We start from the raw sequence: 18,154 nt of genomic DNA, 5'->3' as shown, positions 1-18,154 counted from the left end.
GAATACTAAGGTAAACCTGCAAAGAGTAAGATTCCATGAAGCTGCTTAAATAACCACTACCTGAGAAAGAACAATTGCTGAGAGAATTTGTAATCTGAACAACTGCTGGAGCTTACACACTTGATTGGGAGACATTCAGTCCAACAGGATAAGACATTTTATTGAATGATCAGAGCATTTAATAGACACTTCGAATAGGTCATGCTTCAGGAGGAGGACTAAAATGGCCCTAGTGTAACGGCTAATCTCAACCTGCCTTAACAAAGTGTAAATGCAATTCTCAAAATATCAAGCTGATCTGGAAGTAAATTAACTGCCTGCTACCTACAACAACATCATCAAAATTTTACTTCTATACTTGTCTTTAATAGAAGAAAATTATGTATTGAATAATGTTAAATTATTAGTGCCCAGCATCCAGACACAACTTATTAGGTATGAAAGAAGCAGGAAAATGATTCATCAGTCAATAGAAGGAGATTCAGAACTGATAGATATGATAAAATTAGCAAAGACTTTAAAACAGCTATTATGAGTATGTTCAAGATGTAAAGGAAAACATAGACATAATCAGGGAGAGGCTTAGAAACGATTTAGCATAGATTTAATAGAAGATTACACACTATAGAAGAGATCAGAAAACTGAAGACATGGCAATAGAAACTATCCAAACTTAAGTACAGAGGAGAAAGAAAAGGTTGAAAAATTGAATAGCATCTTGGGTGACCTTGCTGATAATAATCAGCAGTTTCACACACATAATTGGAATCCTGGGTAAGTATTAAATGAAATATTTTAAGAAATAATGGTTGAAAATGTCCAATATTGATTTTTAAAAATGAACCATATATCCAACAAGTTTACCAATCCTAAATAAATCCAATAGATAAATCCAATGTAAATCACACAAAGGTGAAAAATAGTAAAATTGTGAAGCCTAAGGATAAGGAAAAAAATCTTAAAGGCAAACAGGAGATAAAAGATACATCACATACAAAGACAAGAATGACTGCAGACTTTTCAATGTAAACAAGCAAGTGAAAAGACAACGGAATGGCTTACAGTAGTCTCCCCTTACCCATGGGGGAGACATTTCAAGATCACCAGGGGATGCTTGAACCTACAGATAGTGCTGACCCTTATATATACATACATATATATATATATATATATATACACACACACCATGTTTTTCCCTATACATACATACCTATGATAAAGTTAATTTATAAATTAGGCCCAGTAAGAGATTAACAACAATAGCTAATAATAAAATAGAATAATATAGCATAATAAAAGTTATGTGAATGTTTCCTTCTCTCACTCAAAATATCCTATACTGTACTAACCCTTCTTGTGATGATGTGAGATGATACAATGCCTGTTTGAGGGAATAAAGTGGGGTGAATGATATAGGTGTCATTACTCTTTTGATTTAGGAACATAAAGTAAAATAAATGTTACTTGAACAAAAGGACTGGATACCATGACAGTTGATCTAAAAACCAAGATGACTATTAAGTGACTAAGAGTTAGGTAGCATAAAAAACCTGGATAGTCTGGACAAAAGGGTAATTCACATCCTGGGCAGGATGGAGTAGGACAGTGTGAGATGTGATCATGTTACTCAGAACAGTGTGCAATTTAAAACTTACAAATTAGGCTGGACATAGTGGCTCATGCCTGTAAAGCTCAGCACTTTGGGAGGCCCAGGTGGGAGGATCACTTGACCCCAGGAGTTTGAGACCAGACTGGGAAATATAGTAAGATCCCATCTCTTGTAAAAATAAAAATAAAGCTTATGAATTGTTTATTTCTGGAATGTTCTGTTTAATATTTTTGGACCATGGTTGACCACAGCTAACTCAAACCAAGGAAAGAGAAAACGTGGATAAAGGGGACTACTGTATTTTAAAGTGCTGAAAATCACAGACCTAAATATAAAAGCTAAGCCTAAAATGTTCTTGTAGAAAATAGGAGAAAATTTTTGCTACCTTAGGGTAGCAAAGATTTCTTAGTCAGCACATAAAATCACTCTATAAAAAATAAATGAACTGGACATCATGAAAATTAAAAACCCTACTCTTCAAAAGACATTATGAAGAAACTGCAAAGGCAAGATACAGACTAGGAAAAAATATCTGCAATACATTATTAACAAAGGACTTGTATCCAGAATATTTAAAAAACTCTTACACTTTGAAAATGAGACAAACTACCTAATGAAAAAATTGAAAAATAGTTAATCACTTCACAAAAAAATGTGTGAATGGCCAATAAGCATGCACAAGCATGCCCAACATCTTTAGTCATCAGAGAAATGTACAATAAAATCACAAAGAAATACCATTACAGCTCAATAAAATGGCAAAACTGTGACAGTTCCAAAGGTGTGGAACAATTGGAAATTTTCATAAACTACTAGTGGGAGTATCAAATATACAACCATTTTGAAAAACAGTTTGACAGTTTCCTATTTAATTGCATCACTTACATACAAACTAGCAGTTCCACAACTAGGTATTTGCTCAAGAGTTATAAGCACATGTCCACAAAAAGACTTTTACATGAATGGTCATGATAGCTCTAATCATGCAGCCCCAAGATGGAAACAACTCAAATGTCCATCAACTAGTAAGTGAAAGAAAAAAGTATGCTATGTGTATGCAATGGAATATTACTCAGTTAAATAAAGAAATGAACAGTGCATACATGCAGCAACATGGACAATCTCAAAGATATGAAACCAAAAGAAATAAAAACAACAAAAAGAGCACATATGATATTTTTATGCTTACGTAAAGCCTGGAACAGGCAAAACTAATCTATGACAGAGAACATATCAGTGTCTGCCTAGGATTGGGGGTTAATTAGGGAATTATTTATTAGAGACAATGGAAATGTTTTATATCTTCATCATTTACATTGAGATATATATGTATGTATATTTGTCAGAACGTATTGAACTGTACTCTTAAATTGAGTACATTTTCTTGTATGTAAAGTATACTTCAATAACAGTGAAAAAAATTTACATGCCTAGTCTATGTTATGTGCTCAGAAACTATTAGTTAAATTGAATTTTATTAAGGGTGGGTGACAAGGGGATGATTCTGTCAGTTAAATTATTCTTCTATTTTGATCCTGGTAATTCATTCATTCACTCATGCATCCTTTCATTTCGTCGGGTGATTATTTTCTAGTTATTGTCATCGGCCCTGGGAATAACGAAGACCCACAGCCTGTTCAAGCCAGCAAGAGAAATGGTAAGACATGTCCAGATTCAGGATATATTTTGAAGATAGGACTGATAGCATTTGGATGGGAGTATGGGAAATGGAGATGAGATAAGGATGATGCCAAAATTTTGGCTTGAGCAACTGGACAGCTTGAGTTGCTTTTAACAAAGATGGGGAAGGCTGCATTTCAGTGGAACAGGTTTGGGGGTGGCGATCTAGAGTTGAAAATGAAATGTCTTCTTAGCATCTAAGTGGAGAAGATGGAGAGTAGGTAGTTATTCCTGAGTTCAGAGGAGAGATCTAGGTAAGTAATATAAACTCGGGGTTCATCAGTTTTACATAAAGCCATTAGTGGAGATGAGACCACTTACAGAGACATTTGAGTACTAAGCCCTGAGGCACTACAATGTTATAAGCTCAGGGAACTGAGGAAGACTTGAGAGGGAGCAGTCAGTGAGGATGGAGGAGAACCAAGAGGAAGTGGGGTCATGGACACCCAGAGAAGGAACTGTTTCAAAGAGGTGAGATGACCAAAAGGCTCAGAGGTAAGAATGAGAGCTGCCTGTAAGAATGGAGAACGAGTGAAAACAGTGATTTGGCCAGGTGGAGGCTGGGCAAGAGAGAGTTATATTGTAGTTACAATTTTCATTATGTCTTTCAACATTCAGTCGGGACCATGAAGCATTTATTTGGCCACCAGCTGGTCTCTGAGATTTAGAATTCTTTGCCACCTTTTATAGCTTAATAGCCACACCCTTCCCTGATGCAGACATGGTGTTCTGTCCCTACTCATCCCAGGGCATCTTTTCCAGTTACGGCTCACAAAATAAACATTAACTGTGAAAATCCTGTGATTGAGCAGACAAAAAATGTGTAAAGCACTCTTCCTTGTGTCATGTGTGCCAGGAACCAGTTCCTACTCTGCACATGAGAGGGGCCATCTGACTGTAATGAGACTCTAGCAGATCCAGGAAAATAATTTCACCTAATATGCTGACAGTGCTTTGTAACATCTAACAATGTCATCTGATACGGGAATTTGGCTGATAGCTCATTCTTTGTTTTCTTTCCAAAAATAATATGCGTCATTATCATTTTGGCTGGTGTTAGAAGCTCTTTGGGATAGTATGATTTGCAACTGTTTTGACTATAAGAAGTGTAATTTTTACTAATGCCTGTTTTGTCATAGGTTGATTTCCACCTTTAGCTATAAAATTAATTGATTTCACTGAGCTTGGGACCCTTCAGAATCTCACCCTGTGTGTCTCTTCATCTGGCTTTTCATTTGTCTTCTTTAAAATATCTTTTGTAATAAATGGGTAATGTAGAAGAAAACTAATTGACTTTTTCCTGGAAAGCATTCTTTTTTGCTTGTTCTGGAAAAAAAACTTACTAAATTTATTTATCTGAGCAGACTTTATTATTACAAGAATATTATGAAAACAGCAACATCATCAACTTCACTTTGGACAAATATTCATCACCAAAAGCAATGCGGACTGAGGGTAGCATACAGGACATTTGGCAGGACAAATGAATGTGGATCTAGGCTAATGTGAGTTTAGCTGATCATTACTGTGTATTATACTAGCACCATCACATTTTCTACTTGTTTATGGATGTAAAGATTCATGTGGGGCATTCTCATTGGAGTTCTGTCCACTATTTAGATTATAAGATTATTCTGAGATACTGTATTTGTGTTACCATTTTCATTGCTATTTTTTACTTCAATTAACCACTTTAAGCCATTGTTCCTTTTTTAAAACCCACAATGAGAATACAATTCAACAGAATAGGAATAATATAAAATGCATATTTCACACATGAGCGTTAATAACTACACACAAATGATGTGAAAATACATTAACCATAGAATTGTTCTCTGGTAAGGAAACGGTGCTAAGACAAAATGTCAAGGGCCACCTGCACCACATATTACAACAATTATTAAGAAGGGAAAGGGATTTCTGTGGACTTCCTAATCAATTTTACAACTCAAATTTGCCAAATGTGGCCGGGTGCGGTGGCTCACGCCTGTAATCCTAGCACTCTGGAAGGCCGAGGCGGGAGGATCTCTCTAGGTCAGGAGTTCGAGACCAGCTCTGAGCAAGAGCGAGACCCCGTCTCTACTAAAAATAGAAAGAAATTATCTGGACAGCTAAAATTATATATATAGAAAAAAAAATTAGCCAGGCATGGTGGCGCATGCCTGTAGTCCCAGCTACTCGGGAGGCTGAGGCAGTAGGATCGCTTAAGCCCAGGAATTTGAGGTTGCTGTGAGCTTGACGCCACAGCACTCTAGCCTGGGCAACAGAGCGAGACTCTGTCTCAAAAAAAAAAAAAAAAAAAAATTTGTCAAATGTAGGTGAACAAATTGGTTTCATCACTTTCTCTACTAAAGCTAACAAACAAACCACCTAGATTGATTATAAAAATGGTCTCAATTCCTTACCCCTCTTTCTATACATTACATTTGCAATATGACTTTTTAGGTCCTCCCCTGAAGAGGTAGAATCAATTTATCTATCCTTGAATTTGAGCTTGCCATGTGACTTGCTTTATCCAGTAAAATGTGGTGAAAATGACACTTTGCTAGTTCTGAGCCTGGGCCTCAAGAGGTCTTCCTTGATTACATTCATTTCCTTGGACCCCTGTGGGTCCAAGTTCAATAGAGCAGGCTAGTCTGCTGATAGACGATAGATCATGTGGAGGACAGCCAACCAGACCAGACCATCCCCAACCTGGCAGCTGACTGTGTACACATGAGTGAGATCAACCAGGATCAGCCAAACCTGGCCCAGATCTACAGAACTGTCCAGTTGACCCACGGAACAAAAATAAATGCTTATTTTCTCTAGTCACTAAGTTTTTGGATGATTTATAATGTAGCACTAGCTGATTCATCACCTGTCTTCTACTTGATTGGTCATATTTTGAGAAATATTAAATGAGAGAAAAAAACTCTATGAACATAGGGACATTTCTGTATTTTCATCTTTAGCTTTCCAGTACCTAGAGTAGTGTCTGGAACATGGTAAACACTCTCTAAGTACTTATTGAATTAATGAATTCATAAATTCTTTGTCATGGTCTCCAGAGACATTTTATATTCATACATTTTTGAACACTATCCATATCTACTCTCAGACTCTCATGTAAGGTTAATCTAACAATGAATAATAATTGTGATCGAAAAAATTATTCTTATAATACTATATATGTAGACATTATACATTTTAATATAGAATCCAAACTAGGAGTTTAACCTCAGTGAGGACTCAAATCTTGAGAATTTGATTGTAATATATTCATTGTAATGTAGTTGTGGGCTATTCAATCTGTAAGCAGCAACTGTTCTCATGCTATATGCAGATTCTTCCACTAGAGGGCCCCTCAACTAAAGATATTGAAGGGACATGATAGAGGGTTTTTTTCATGATGAAAAGATCAATTTTTTAAAAATCAAAAACGTTCAATCTGTACCATTACTGTATATAAAGGGAAAGTTATTTCATAGGAAAACATGCAGATATTCAATTAGAGCTTTATAAGGTGGAGGAGTTCCATGATCAGAGTACAATGTCAGAAGCAAAATAAAAAATAAAATCATAGTGTTAATGCTGAATGAACCGTTTAAAAGAATAACAAAATAATTAATTTAGAAATACCCTTACATTAGTTCAAATATTATTTTTTTAATGTAGTAATCTTAGCAATAATTCTAAACATTCTCAATTTTACTGATGGAGAAACTGAGGCTCAAGAGGGTAAATACTTTGCCCAGGGCAAGAGCACCAGTTATGGCAGAGTCAGGCTCCCTAAGCCCCAGTTCCAGGCTTTTCCCACTACTCCCGAATGGGATGTATTCCAGTATTTTCTCTCTATATATAAATATCTAGAATAAGTAGTTATACCTCTGATTCTCGAGTCCTAGGGCAAGTCCCCACGCCACCTGACTTTTGGGCTGAGCACAGGTAACGCTGCTGTTTCACTGTTTGGTGGAATTGTGCTCCTACTGCCACTGACCTCCAGCCTTAAGTTATATCCCAGGTTTGTCCAAATGTCCATCAACAGGTGAATGGATTAACAAAATGTGGCATACAATAGAATAATATTCACCAATATAAAGGAGTGGCCTACTGATAAATGCAACAATCACCCCCCAAATCATCATGCTGAATGAAAAAAGCCAGACAATAAGAATGCATACTGTCTGATTCCATTTATCTAAAATCCTAGAAAAGGAAAATTAATCTTTTCGCACAAAAAGAAAATTCGTGGTTGCCTGTAGCCAGAGTACGAAAGAATGGACTGCAAAGGGGCAAAAGGAGACCTCTGGGGTGAATCTGATTACAGTGTTATTATAGTTTCACAGGCTTATACGCCTATCAGACTGCACACTTTAAATGATTGCAGTTTATTTTAAATAATAAAGTTTATAACAAAGTTGATTTAAAAAATAATCTGATGAGGCAGATGCTATCACAATCCCAATTTCATAGAAAACAGCAATTGATAATGGAATATATTTATTAAATGAAAGAACAAGAATAATACCAACATAATATATCAATTCAAATTAAATTACACAACATGATACTTGAACTCACTGATTCTAAAAATATCTAAATATACAAACCTCAATATTTAAAGCTATTCCGGTTTTTAAAAATTTAACATATTTTTAAATTAATTGATATTGTTTTAGGTATTGTAGTAACCTAGAGATTATTTAAAATATACAGGAGGATGTGTATAGGCTACATGCAAATACTACACCATTTATATCAGGGACTTGAGCCTCTGAGGATTTTGGTACCCTGGGGCGGGGGCCTGGAACGAATTCTCCATGGATACCAAGCGATAACTATAATTAAATTTAATTTAAATATAGACAGATAGGTATGAAATAAATTTTATATATTTAAAAAGCATTTGTAATATCTAATTAAATAGGGAACATTTTCTAAGTCACTAGGTAGCTCCAGGAGGTTTCACATATTATGCCAGAGTATAAATGCCCTTTCATAGGTAAATGTTCACTTTTGCCTTTAATTCCATAAAAAAAGAACAAGAAAAAAGAGAAGATTCTGAGGATATGTTTCCAATTTTAACCATTGAAATGCTTATACCAGTAACAACTGAGAGAAGGTCATACGGGCACACATAAAATTTATCTTTAAAAACTGGGTAATCATGCTTACATGAGTCATTTTTTCAGTGTGGTTCTTTTTTATTCCACAATTCTGGGTATAGACACGCTTGTGGCTGAAAGGGCTTTGTTACCACAGAGCCTATTAGGAAAGCCTGGCAAATGAATATGAAAAAATTACCTGCCCACATAGCTTTTCTATGAATACCTTGTCTAACCCATGGTAAAGATAGAGACAGAAAATTAACAAATATTCTTCACCGCTAACCCAACAAGATCATTTCATCATTCTAGAAAAATGGGTGTTATTTTGGCTTAGAAGAAAGTATGACCAGCCCATTTACCTCTCATCTTTAATGTGGAAGAAAAAATGAGGTAACAGGGTGGCTGTGGTGAAGACATAAGGGGGGAAGAAGTTACAGGCCACCTGATGAAACGATGAGAAAGGGAGTAAGCTAAGATCCAACTTGGAAAATTCCCTCTGGAAAAAAAAAAAAAGAGAGTCAGAAAAGATCTTCTTGAGAAGAGAACTGAAGATTACATGCGCAGGGTCTGTCTTGTCCACCAGCTTGTAAGTTCCATGAGGCCAGGAGCAGGGCCTTGTGGTACAGAATGAAGAAAAAAGGGTCAGTGCCATTGAGGCCTGCCTTTGTGTCCCTATGAGATAGGAGGTGCAAAAAAAGAAAGCAAGACACATAAGAGGGCAGAGACCTTGGGTATGACTGACCAAGAGGTTTGCTGAGTGATGTGCTTATGATGACACAATACGGAGGAAAGAACTAGTTATGATAAAAATCAGATTAGTTATGGATATGGAAGAGTAAATTATCTTGTCCAGTGTGCCTCGTCAAATCAGCCGCCTGTAAAATATTACACTGGGATTTTTAATGAGCTCTCATTGTCTCAAAAGTCTGTTGAAACATTAGAGAACAGAAACTTCTAAAAACCAGAGTCCTAATTCTTCAAGATATTTGCTCATGTAAATGTCAAGTTAACCCTTAGGTCACAGCCAGAGACTAAGTCTACACAGCAGCTCCTGGCTGCTATTTAAGAAACCCAAAATCAAATCCCTAATTACTGCAGCTTTTGCTGTTTATTGTCACGATCTAAACTTATTTACTAATTGAAACATTGGAATTGTAAGTTCACCTACTTCCTCTTCTGTAAATTCATGGGAATACTGCATGGAGAAACCCACTTTAGTCTTTAAGTAGCTTTTTAAAAAAATTAATGTTGCATTGTCAGAAAAGAATACTGTCTTAGTCCATTTGGGCTGCTATAGCAACCTATCATAAATTGAGTGGCTTATAAACAATAGAAATGGATTTCTCACAGTTCTGGAGTCTGGGAAGTCCAAGATCAAGGTGCCAGTAGATTTTGTGTCTGGTAAGGCACTGGTTTCTGGTTCATAGATGGTATCTTCTTGCTGTGTTCTCACATGGCAGAAGGGGTGAAGGTCTCTCTCTGGCCTCTTTTATAAGGGCACTAATCCCCATTTATAGGGGCTCTGCCCCCCTGACCTAATGGCCTCCCCCAAATCCCTTTTCCTAAAACCATCACATTGGATGTTAGGATTTAAATATGTGAATTTTTCTGGGACACGAACATTCAGACCATAGCAAATACTTGCAAAAATGCTCATAAAACACCATGCTGTTCCTCAAGCAGAGCCGACTGCCCTGTCTCAGGCCTTTGCTCCGGCCCTTTCTGCTTGTAGCTCTCTTCTCCACACAGCCCCAGGGCTGAGCCTCACTTCCTTCAGGGCTTCACCCCACATGCCACCTCAACTGTGAGCCCTTTCCTGGGGGGAAATTCAATAGCCACCCCAGCCAAGACTTCCTCCCCTCCTTCCAGGCTTCATTTTTAAAATTCCTTAGCATTTATCATTATAGAACATCTGTTATTCATTAATCATATTTGTTGACTACCTCTCAGCATCAGAAGTCAGCTCCAGTGGGCAGGACATCTGCTATCTTTCCTGATACAGGGTAGGCTTGGAGCAAATACTTGTTGAGTGCATGTCTGTACACCCACCCACAACTCTACCACCATTTTGAAGGATCAGGATAGATCCCCTGCGTGATCTTCCTCTATTTCACCTACTTTCCTCCCCCATCAGAGGTGGCCACAAATTCAAACATGGTTATGTCTCCCCTTATTTCTTTATATTTTGTGTGTTTCATACACAATATGTGTTTGTATCTCTAAAAATATATTATTTAATTTTGAATATTTTTGACTTTTTATAAATGGAATCATACTGTCTGCATTCTTCTGTGATGTGGTTTTTTTCATTCAATATTTTGTTTCTGAAATTCATCCATGTTGTATAACACGTAGCTTTGATTCAGTGTTTACCACTATAGACATAAGGTTGTGTGATTATGCCACAATTAATTTATTCTTTTTGTGGGGTATATGCGGCCATTTGGATAGTTTCTAGTTTTTGGCACAACAGCTGTTGCTGTGAATATTCCTATACATGACCCTGTGTAATTGTGTAAGTTTTTTTCCGATTACATATCTAGGAGTAGACTTGATAGGTTATAGGGTCTTGATAGATTGACTTTAGTCTTTACTGGATAGTGTCAAATTATTTCCAAAGGGGTTGTTCCAATTTACATTCACATCAGAACTTTGTAACTGTTTCAGTTGCTCTACTTCCTCACAATAACTTGATGTTATCAGACTTTTAAAATTTTTGCCGATCTATTGGAAGTAAAACAGCCTAGTTTTGATTAGTGTGTCCCTGATTGCCAATGACATTAAGCTTTTTTCCTTTGGCTACTTGAACTCTTTTCCTCTGTAAAGAGCTTCTTGACCCTTTTTATTGTGTTTTTCTTGTTTTTTAAAAAATTAATTTGTAAGCATCCCTTACATACTCTGGATATAGATATTAATTTTGCCAGTTATATGTGTTGCAATATATCCTCTTAGTTATAGGATTGGATTTTCACTTTCATTATGTTTTCTTTTCGTGAACAGATGTTCTTAATGCTAGTGTATTGAATATATTATTTTTCCCTTTATGGTATATATTTTTATATCTTTTAAAAGAAATGCTTTTCAATTCAGAAATTATAAAGATATTTGATACCATCTTCAAATTGTTTTATAGGTCTTCCCTTTACATTTAAGTCTCAAATTTGCTTTGCATTGACTTCTTTATGTATAGACTATTGTGGGGCGGGTCTAGCTTCATGTGTATAACCAGTTGTCCATGCACTATTTGTTGAAAAGTCCAATCTGTCCCCATCGATCTGCATCTGCCATTTCCATGTGTTATTCATACATTTGTATGGGTCTGTGTCTTGCCTTTATTTTATTTCATTGGTCTCTTTTTCTATTCCTTTACTCAATATTTTTTTTGTAAATTATTTTATTGCGGCAAGAATGCTTAACATGAGATCTACTTTTTTCATAGATTTTTAAGTGTACAACACAGTACTGTTATCTGTAGGCATGATGTCATATAGCAGATTTCTAGAATTTATCTTGCATAACTGAAACTTAATACCCACTGATTAGCAGCTCTCCATTTGCCATACTAAAATGGCAACCACCTTTCTACTCTGTCAATATTTATTTTTTATTAAAAAACAAACAAAGCCTTAGAAAGTAAGAATAGAAAGCTACTTCTTCAACATAACAATAATACTCAGAAACCAATGTTTAATGGTGAAAGGCTAGAAACATTTTCATTTACACCAGATGAAACTGGGATGCTTGTCATTTCTTACAATTTAAATTGGTCTGAAAGTGTTAAATAACGCAACAATTCAATACCAAGCAGTATACCAGCTGGAAAGGAGGAGGCAATATTCCCTTATTTCCAGATGCTATCCTATATTTATGAAAAACCATTGAAAACAATAAGAGAATTCTATAAGGTGATTAGTTATAAAATTTATATGCAAAAATCAACAGATTTCATTCTATGGAAACAATTACCATCATGAAAGAGGAAGTTCTCCTCACAAAAACAACAAGACCCAAAATAACTAGAAATTGCAATAGTAGCTAATAACAATCGTCTGTTGAGGCTAAGGACTTTTTTACATTATCATTTAATCCTCAAAGCGAACTCTGGGTTGGCATTATTACAACCATTTTGTAATTGAGAAAACTGAGCATCAGAAAGGTTTAGTAGCCTTTCAAAGTTATTTACAGAACACAGCAGAGTCAGGATTTGAACCAAAGTTTGTGGTCTTTATGGCTGGAGACTGCCACTCCATTTTTACAAAGAACACTATAGAACTCCTCTAAAGGATCATAACAACACCTGACTCACTGGATATACATCTTGAAGAGGGTGGCTGCTGTCATGAAGGATGTCAGTTCTTATCCAATTATATTTAAATTAAATGCAAACCCAATAAAATCCTGACAGGATTTTTAAAATATAACAACTTTATTGAGATATAATTTGCATCATGATTTTTTTCCTTAATTCACCAATGATTTCAAGTTCTAAATTCTAATCATAGAAGCTCAAAAAAAGGTAACTTGCCCTAGCTGATATTAAAATATACTAGAAAGCCACAGTCATTAAAATGAGGTATTGGGATAGACATAGACTAGGGTTCTTAACTGGGGACAATTTTGCCCCTCAAAGGCATTTGGCAATGGCTGGAGACATCTTTTTTTTTTTTTTTTGGTTTGCAACTCAGGGATGATGTACTACTGGCATCTAGTGGGTAGAGGCCAGGGATGCTGCTAAACATCCTACAATAATGTATAGGACAGCCCTCCACTCGCACCCCAACAATAAAGAATTATTCAACCCCAAAATGTCATCAGTGCCAAGGTTGAGAAACTAAAATAGACAAATGAACAGAACAATTTAGAGAATCTAGCATTAGACCTAAGTATCTATAGAAGTATAATCTAATATAAAGGTGTCATTAAATCAGTGGAAACTGATGGATTTTAGATAATTAGTAAATTTTTTTTAAAAAAGTAAAGATAATCCTAACGTCATTTCTTACACCAATGAGTGCATAAAAATTAAAAACATCTCCATAGCAAAAAAACAAACAAAGACAAAATTCAAACTGCAACCTGGGAAAAATATTTGCAAAATGCATAGCAGACAAAAAAAAATCCCTTATATACAAAGAGTTTTTACAAATCAATAAGGAAAAGACAAACCATCAAGATAGCCTCCTCCAGTCTCCACCACACACATCACATTTCAAGACAGCCCAGCTATGATCCCTCCGTCCCTGCTCAGGTCCCTAATAGTCACAGGTGCCAACAGCGGGGAAGGCAGGTTTCACAAGTCTGTTCTCCTTTCTGAGCCCAGAGTAAAGCCTGTAGGTTGTGGGAAAACAGGACTCAGAAACAAAAGCATTTAGGAGAGAAAAGAAGATATCTCCTTGCAAAGAAGTTGCAAGAAAGTCATTCTTTAGAAGAACCAGTCCATTAAATAAAACATCCAACAGGTATTTCAAGGAAAAAACACATAAAATTACCATCAGGTTTACATTAGTCATTTAATGGTGATCATGTTCATAAAAATGGGGACACATCTTTGGGGAACATCAAGAGTTCAGGATAAAATTTTTCCTCTTAGGGAGTTAACTTACAGGAAGTATTCAAAATCTTCCACCGGTTTCCCAATTTCCTTGGAATGTATTCCAAGTTCCTCATCACACTCACACTGCCGGCTGGTCATTTGCTACCTGAACGTCATTTCCTCTCACTTTCTGCCTTGCACTCTGGCTCCAGCCACACTGGCTGTTTTTCAAAGATGCCCAGGAGGCTCCTACCTTAGGTAAATATTTGCTGAATGAATAGATGAACATGAGTTTGAAAGTCTGAGAAACAAGTACCTACAGAGAAACAGTTTTTCCTGTGTCTTTTCCTCTGGCCCCCAGAGAGGTTGCAGTGAGAACATTTCAAGCATGACATTCAGCAGACCAGTGGAATTCCCCAAGGGCCCTGGGGACTCAGGGAAGACAGACTTTCAGCTCTCCCCTCACCTTTCTCTTGCTCAAGTGAGAATATTATCTCCTGGCCTGCCCCAGCCCCTATATCCTGCCCCAATCCCCACACACCTGGCAACTCCCTCTCCAAATGCCCACTCAGCCACACTGGGCTTAAGTGGGTATCATATATCAGTGAAGTCATTCCCTTCTGAGCACAAAATCTTGCCCTTTGTTGCTGCCCTTCAGCTCAGCCCCCTTGTGCTATTTTTTCAGTCAACCTTCTTTTTTATTAATTTTTTTTTTGAGATGGGGTCTCCTTATGTTGCCCAGGCTGGTCTTGAATCCTGGGCTTCAGTGATCCTCCCTTCTTAGCCTCCCAAGGAGTTGGAACTACAGCCACACATCACTGTGCCCAGCTTCAACCTTCTTTTAAGTAGTCTCTGTCTGTTTAGTGGGTTATGAAGGTGTCTGCACTTGATCTTAGACAAAAGGCCAAGTGGTGATCTGAATCTGCCTACACAGTGAGGACTTTGTGTGTGTGTGGTAGGGGGTGGGGGAGCAGAGGGAAGGCCTTCTTTCACAATATTTCAAAAAATCAGACTTCTTAAATGCCACAACTTAGTTAAAGGGACCAAAAAGGAAAGAGGTAAAATTCCTGAGAATTAATGAAGATAGGTTGTGAGCTATGCTAAAAAAAGTGTAAAGTAATAATTTGTGCCAATTTTTTTCTTTTGTTGCATACCTAAGGTAGCTTTATGATCAATCTCTGTATCTCTGTTTCTCAAGCTTGGCTGCACACTAGAATCACTTGGAGATCACTGAAGAAAATTCTGCTGCCTGGGTTGATCCCCAGCGATGCTGATATGACTAGGGTGGAGGGTGGCCTGGACATCGGTAGTTTTAAAGCTTCCCGAGAGAATCTGGTGTATAACTTTATGTCATCAGGTGGTGTAATGTTTGGTTAGATTACATACCTATATTAAAGTACAATTGAGAACAGTCATACTGAGTCACAGTTGAGCCACTGTTCTGTGGACACCTGTTAGTATGTTTTACAAAGAGAGTGAAGAGTATCTGAGAATCCAGCCATTCTTACCATCCTAAATTGGGGATGTTAAGCAGGTTTCTTCTTTATTCTCAAAAATGTGCCTCTTTGGCAGCAGGGTTAGGGGTGGAGGAAGGGGAGGGGAGAATTAGTGAGTGATGGGAAAGAATATAGTCTTGGGCATCAAGCAATTTTTCATTACAGTTTGCTCTTAGAAATTCTATTTTTTTTCTTCAGCATTAAAAATTGTGATATTTTATCCAAAAAGTGAGATGTTCCGTCTATTCAAGAAAACAAATATATTGCTGAGGTACTTCACTTGAAATCACAGAACAGATAGCATCAGGGGTATTGAAAATGCTTTTGTCTCCTTCACCATGAACACACTTCCCCTCAGCACTGGAGTTCTTTTCTTCATACAGCATGCTAGACACGTATTCCGTGGCCATGATACTGTCACATTCAAAATTTCACAGTACTCTCAACACCATGTCAGGATCAGAAGGCCTTTTGTGGACCAACTGTTCTTTGTGCATTCAGCCGTGCCTTAACTGGCACTCTGATGCCACATTTTTCAGTTGTGTCCTCACAGCTGCTTTGCTGCAGACGCAGCTGGTACTGTCTGTGCAAATCCCCGTACACCTTTCCCAGTTTATCTACAGCTCACAAGCCAATCATTTTGCTGGATGGAAATCTTTGCTACTCTTTGCATGGGCTTTCAGTGATCAAGAGGACAAAAGATCACAGAATACTTTTCCTTCACACCACTTTACATATCCATGGTTTTATACAACCATATAAGCTTCTTGGCAGGCACAGGTGATAGTATTTCCACATGGTATACTAGCGATATGATGCAACATCCAACAGTTTTATCTGATCAAGGAATTTGATAGCTTATTCTCTTATTGTTCAAAAATATTTGTCACGACTTTGAGACTGGTTTTACAAGCTCCTCTGTGATACTGAGACTTGCACCTGTTTTTGCTACAAGGGACACAACACTAAATGATGGCTATGTGCTTTTGAGCTCATCTCCTATTAACAAACCTCATACTGGAAGGTATTATTTCTTGCTTGTCTTAAAAAAATACTCAGTATACTTACAGAGGTCACTTCATTTTGCTTAAAATGTCATGAACATGTCAAAAATTTTATGTCACATCTAGAGAAATGTTTATACACCAGGGACCTGAAGGAAGATGGAGAAAGTTTTGCTGTTCAATTTATTTCTCTCGTATTTTCAGATTCATTTGACTTAAGGCTGGTTTTAGGTTTATCACCTTATTCTGTGCTAAGGGATTTATGCTGCTATTGCCATCTATAATTTCCCATCTCAATGGTCAACTTTGGAGCCACTGAGCCTTTTTAGTGAAGTTGAGGATGTAACAGACACAGGAGTCATAACAAATTTTGCAAAATTGTGAAGAATAAACCCACAAATAGTGTGAGAATATATTAGCTGAGAAGGATTGCTCCAAGTAAAATGCTTACCAAGGCCAAAGGATGAATTCCATCCTCACAGCACATGCTACCGTTGTTAAGAAGGAAAAAAGAGTTCCATGCAAATCATACTAAATGTTTCGTTTCATATTTGTCAAATGCACATGAATAACATTGCTTCATCCCTTTATTCCTCTGAAACTGCCAAAGTACGTGTTCACACTTTGACAGATCTCCTCTGAGAAGTGTGGGACAGGAGCCCCCATGTGGCTGGGGACCATGCCTATGTTCTCCTTTTGAACCTGCTGCCCAGCCTGGGACCTACACATGAACAGCTCTATAGATACTTATTGAAGGAATGAGCACACCCCCCATGGTGAGCCTCAGATACATGAAGTGTTCCTGATTTCTCTCACTTTATCATCATCTTCCACTCTTAGGCCCCTACTGCATGTTAAAAAGTAGATGCAAACACATCATATTTTTCCGCCTACTCACAGCGCACAAGGGATAACAGTAACGCTGAGCCAAGGATGACAAATCTATTTTTATTTGTGTGTCAACAATAATTAACTGGTAGTGACTGCTTGGAGCACTGGAGTGAGAAGGATTCTGAGGTCACATTTGATTTCAGTGGGAAAGAGGATGTTGATCAATTAGTAATGGGGCTATGGGTTGGGAGTGAAAAATGGTATTACATTGGCCATGCATTTTCCATTCTCATCTTTAGTGTGTTATTTTGACAGTAAAAGCTAAACAGTTTAAGTGCTAATGGCAGATTTGAAGGTGCCAGCAATAAGGTGGAGGAGTGATTGAAAATATAACACCAGCCTTTTGATGGATTCTCTAAAAATCCCAAAGCTTTACCTGCCTACAGCCTGCTCCATACAAGGTACTAGCTGAGGCTTTGGGGACAATAAGAGACAAGCCAATTGTTTCCTTACCTGGCTGTGCATCAGAAATATCTGTGAAATTTTACAAAGTCAGTTCTTCAATTGAGACCTATTGGATCATATGCTCAGGGGCAGTATTTTGGATTCAGTATTTTTTTTTAAAAAATAATTTTTGATGACTCACAGGCACATGTCAGTTTGAGATACAGTGATAAAAATCTACTGGGGAGAACTGAAATATGAATCTTTCTCAGAGGATGACTAGGAGCTGTTTGCCAAAGCTGCTCCTTAGGGATTCTACACAGCAATGCTTCATGGTGTGTTTCCAGACTCCGATGTCCAGATATCTGGTTGTCTCTGTTTTTTGTGATGTTAGCAGCCATTGATAGTCATTGCCTAGGTCCTTTAATTCTTTAGGGTTTGAAAATAATGATATTCTAATTATATCA

Source organism: Eulemur rufifrons, chromosome 28 (genome assembly GCF_041146395.1).
Source record: "Eulemur rufifrons isolate Redbay chromosome 28, OSU_ERuf_1, whole genome shotgun sequence".
NCBI classification, from domain to species: domain Eukaryota; kingdom Metazoa; phylum Chordata; class Mammalia; order Primates; family Lemuridae; genus Eulemur; species Eulemur rufifrons.
Note: the sequence above shows the minus strand (reverse complement) of the source record.